At 51.9% G+C, this 4,982-nt stretch overlaps 1 long non-coding RNA gene across 1 annotated transcript; it reads left to right on the top strand.

The window, feature by feature from the left end:
* Positions 1–748: 748 nt before the first annotated feature.
* LOC141522940 (uncharacterized) lies at positions 749–2,383 on the top strand. Its single transcript, XR_012478252.1, has 2 exons — positions 749–1,696; positions 1,840–2,383. It is a non-coding gene; the product is annotated as an uncharacterized LOC141522940 (long non-coding RNA).
* Positions 2,384–4,982: the final 2,599 nt, after the last annotated feature.

Here is a 4,982-nt window from a genome sequence, read left to right on the forward strand (position 1 = left end):
CCTGCCCTGTTGGGCTTCCATGGCCAAGGGCAGCAGCTGTGGAAACATGGAGTCTGCTCCTGTGAGCCTCTGTTTCCCCTCCTGGAGCCTCCTGAGGGAGTTGCATTCAATCTGAGCTCATGAGGGATTCAGGCTTGGGAGTATGGGGGTAACTCTGACAGGTTCGAGTCTGGTTTGGCCAAGTTGGGGTTGTCTGACTTGGTCTGTGAAGCCCCCAGGCTCCAGAGGGGGTGAGCTCAAGCCTTGGCAGGGTCTTGGAACTGAGCTGACCCAGTCACTAACCACTTGAAGAAACTAAATGGTTAATGTTCACTTATTCTGAGGATGGACTGTGCAGAAAGAACTTGTTAACCTTGAGAACTGGGTGGCCTGGGCGCCTGCCGATAAGCAGAGCAAGCCTTGTACCAAGGTCTTGCTATCTCTCCCTGGGAACCAAGCTCCAAAGGAAGGCCAGCCCTGAGAAGAGATAAATGTCTCCAGTCTTCCAGAACTCAGAGTTCTTCCTCCGTTACTTTTCCCTAGGCTCTTGACGCAAGCTCAAGATAACTCTTCCTCCGCTGTCAGCTGCCAGCCAATCAGCTCCCGGTCTTCCTGTGGTCCCAGAGGCCCAGGCCCCCCACCTCTGTGGCCTCCCTACCCCTCCCTTCATCGCTCATGGGTACTCGTGGGGCGGGGGACCTTGGCAAGCGGCAGGCACTGATTACAACTGCCGGAGGAACAAGCTACAATGTATGTGGTCAGGCTTTGCCCAAGGTCTTGGGCTAACATAAATTGAGAGGGGCCAGCGTGCTTCTTCAGCCAGTCAGCTCCTGACTCCCGAGAAGAGCAGGTAAGGTATCCCTAGCTGACCAGCTCTCTCTCTCTCTCTCTCTCTCTCTCTCTCTCTCTCTCTCTCTCTCTCTCTCTCTTCCTTCCTAGAAGGCTTTGCTTGCTGGGCACTTGCCTCACACTCCCTGGTGGTCCCTGGCCCCAGCTGACTGCTGCCCAGGCCCTCTGATAAGGTAAGGTGCCAAGCTGGTCCAGACTGCATTCAGGTAAGACTCATACTTTATCACTATTCCGTTCCTCTTGCCCAATCAAGTCAAGAAGGGAGACAGGGGTATTGGAAGATGACTGCTTAAAGGATGGCAGTGGTCCCTGCCTCTACCATCTGCCCTTGGGCTTTGGGCACCTGCAGGTGAGTGTGGTTCATAGTGCTGGGGGATCCAGGAAATGTTGGGGTGACTCTGGGCTCAGGAGCCCAGAAAGCCATCCTAGTCTGGTGAGGAGGTCACAAAGGAGCCTCCAATAGCCGGGCACTTTCTTGAGGCTCCAGTATCTAATCCTTTCTTTCTTTTAGTTCCCAGGTGTCTTCTGCTCTCCCTTCATCCCTATCAAGATGGTGACACTGAAGCCCAGACTGCTCGTGGTTCCTTTTTCCTATGCATATACTTCTTTGAGAATAAAATTAAAGAGGTGTAGGGCATGGGAAAATGGGGCCACGGAGCTCCTCTTCATCATCATCATCTTCCTCCTGGACTTCATCTTCAGCACCTTCCCCAGTCTGGTGCCTCTGGAACTCCTCCCTCCTCTCTCTTCTTCCTTCCTCCTCCTTCCCCCCTTTCCCCCTTTCCTACCTCTCCTGATTTCTCCTCTTCCTCACCTGCTCCCTGGAGTAGCTGTGGACATCCAACCTCACCCCTTCACAAGCATCAGGGTAAGGTGGGGAACCTTGGGGCCCAGACTCTCCAGCTGCCTCTCTTCCTCCCATCCCTCAGTTCTGAAACACCCAAGGACCCAGCCCCTCTTCAGTTTCTTTCCTCAGGTTCATCAAAGTTTTCCCTTTTGTTTCTCCCACAGATAGATGCTTCTGGAACCCTCCCCCCTTAATCCTGGCCATTTTGTCTTCATCCTTCTCCCTCCCCTTCTGGAAGCCCCGGCCCACTGGCTAAGGCACTAAGAGCTTTTAATTTCTTTGGGGGAGGGGGGGGTGAGAAGATGGAGCCTTGGTAGGAAGCCCAAATGTCAATGAGACAGAACTCTGGTCCTGTAAAGGCACATGGGATCCAATCAATACCAAAAACTGAGGCTTTAGAGTCTTGGGGGTCTTGTCCCCGGAGGGTGGACGTGCTAGAGTAACCTCCCTGCCTGTGACTACTGAGCATTCAGTCCCAGAGATGACCAGGAGCAATGGTACTACTCCAGATCCTGGATAAGAGACCTAGATCCCAGGACCTGAAGTTAATCCCCACCCAGCCCAGCCCAGCCCAGCCCAGCCCAGCCCAGCCCAGCCAGGATCTCAGAAGGTCTTGGGTTCTCCATGTGCCTGCCTGCCAGGGGGGTTTCTCTGGGTCCCCATCCCTTCTTCATATTTGAAATATTAATAAAATCCTTCTCCTTCCTAGCAATTGTGTGTCTTTTCTTTCATTTACTTGATTTTACGAGAACTGGGGTGGGGGTTGGGGATGGGGATGGGTATAACATAAGTTACAGACATGGATGAACAAGTAATAAGAATAAGTTTTGGGGTGGCCAGGTGGCACAGTGGATAGAGCTCCAGCCCTGGAGTCAGGAGTACCTGGGTTCAAATCCGGCCTCAGACACTTAATAATAACCTAGCTGTGTGGCCTTGGGCAAGCCACTTAACCCCGTTTGCCTTGCAAAAAAAAAAAAGAATAAGTTTAGACCCCAGAAAATAATCTCCTGGCATTTAAAGCTTAGGGTGGCCCAGGGGTGTGAGCGGGAAGAGTTAAGTGCAAACTGAGGGAACCTACACAGTCTCTGGGTCAGCCTCCTAATGATACAACCAAGGTCCAAGCCCTTCCCCCACACACATTTACTTTGAGGAAAGGGGCTGGGTTATACAGAGCTGGCTTCCACTCTCTGCTTTCCTGGGATTCGGGAGTATTCCAGAGACCAATACTAAGACCTTCTGGCAATGTCCTGGCCATAGTACCTTCCTTCAGTGGTCTCCCCCCCACCTTGGGACCAATCAGGGACACCCCAATCATCCAGCTAGCCCTCCCTAGCACCTGAGAAGAAGGCTATCCCAATCCATTGCCTCCAACCCTGGCTTGATTCGTCCCTTGGAAAAGTGACAAGAGCTAGGACTCTGACAAAAGGCAGCTTCCTATGTCAAAATACAAAAGGCCCCTCTTTTCCTGATGGCCTTTGGTGCTGGGCACAGCCCTGGTGCTTAAGTCTCACCATCTTTGGGCATTAGCAAGCCAGGCTCTCAGAGAAGAAGGGGCCAAGGTGTTGGGGGGAGGGGGGAGGGCTTTGAAATGATGAGGGAATTAGGGGTTGGGTTGGTGAAGGAGATGGAGAAGGGTGAGAGAAGAAAAGGAGAAGGCATGGGTGGGGGGGGTTTCTTTGGAAGGCACCAGTAGGAGCTAAGCTAAGCTGCTGGGAGGTTTGGGCTTCTTCAGCCAATCTCCAGGTCCACTGCTGGGAAGACAGAGCAGCAGGGAAGGATGGGCTGGGCAGAGGGATTAACAGGACCTTCTTCTCCTCCTCCTAAGCCACCTGGGAAGCCACCACCCTTCCTTATGATGGGTTAGAGGCAGGAGCCGGACAGTCCCTGCCTTGCTAACCCATGGGCAGAAGCCCAGAATCTCAGAGAAGCTTCAGCTTTTTGGGGTCAATTGGTTGCTACCCAGGACTCCCCCAAACCACCTACAACAACCTACCTACTCTTCCTATTGTGGAAGGTCTTTAGGGAGGGGTAGGGGAGCCCTTAACTGACTGACCCTTCCCAATCCCCTAGAGAGACTCCAGGCTCAGCTGAGAAATCTTTCCTGCTAGCCTGACTCAACTTGCCCAGAGAGGATTTGACCCTCAGGGATCAGGAAGAACAAAAATTTTTAACCTGAAAGGCCCTCAGAGACCATCCAAACCAACTTCCCTGTAGTTACTCCTGGAGGAAGTGACAGACAGGATTCAAACCCAGGCCTGCCTCAGTTTCCTCTTACCTAAAATGGGAATAATAGTTGCACCCACCTGCCAAGCTTGTTGTGGGGAATCACATGAGATACCATTGGTAAAGGGTTTAACACAGTGCCTGGCACCCTGCTTCCTTCCTTCCTGGTCTACTTTGCCTTCTCAAGAGTCCATCTGTGAACTGAGATAATGTGAATAGATGGAAGGATCCTCTTTTTCACTTTCTTTCATGCTTCCTTTGCTGTTGTCATTGTTCCAGTGTGCCTGCGCCCCAGGACTCATGGGGAACATCATTGCCCAGATCTGACTTCTATCAGATTAGGGGGAGGGCAGAGAAGGAACAAGGGAGAAATCCAAACTTGAAAAATGTTTAAAATTGTTTCAACATGTCCTTGGAGGAAAGTAAAAGATTGTTTTTAAAACAGAGATGGCTGGGGAACAGATTGTAAAGAAAAAAGTGTCCTCTGCAAGGAGTAAGTTCTGGGGAAACAAAACCAAAACAGCCCTTCCCTGCGGCAGCTGCCCCCTCAGCAGCTTCTTTCCCCTGAACTAAATGAGCATCTCTCTTTAGAGACTTCTCTGCCTGCCCTGCAACTGCCCCAGCTGAAGCCACTCCAATGCCCCTGCCAAACTCATCATCTCTGCCTGTCTCAGGCCCCCTCTAAGAAGCTTTGGCTTCTTGGGGATCCATTGGTCACTACCCAGGACTCCCCCAAACTACCTACAACAACCATTTCCTATTGTGGAAGATCTTTAGGGAGGGGCAGGGGAGCCTGGGTTCTTGGGATCCCTTACACCATGTTCTCAACAAAGGCTTCAATATGGTCAGGCTGGTTCTCTTCCAGTTCTCTAAGTGAATAATCTCAGCTCTGAGGCTTCCCATGCCCCCCCCCCAACCATTCTCCCTCAGCAGCCTTCCATTGCCCTTCCTCTTGGGAAGTTAGGTCTCTACTATCACACCCCACTCCTGGTACTGGCATTTCACCAGCTTTGCCTAGAAGGCCCAGAATCAATGCCTCCCTCTCCATCCCTTCTGTGCTGCCATCCTGGGAGACTTCAAGCTT

This window comes from Macrotis lagotis, chromosome 4, assembly GCF_037893015.1.
Source record: "Macrotis lagotis isolate mMagLag1 chromosome 4, bilby.v1.9.chrom.fasta, whole genome shotgun sequence".
In the NCBI taxonomy this organism is placed as follows: Eukaryota; Metazoa; Chordata; class Mammalia; order Peramelemorphia; family Peramelidae; genus Macrotis; species Macrotis lagotis.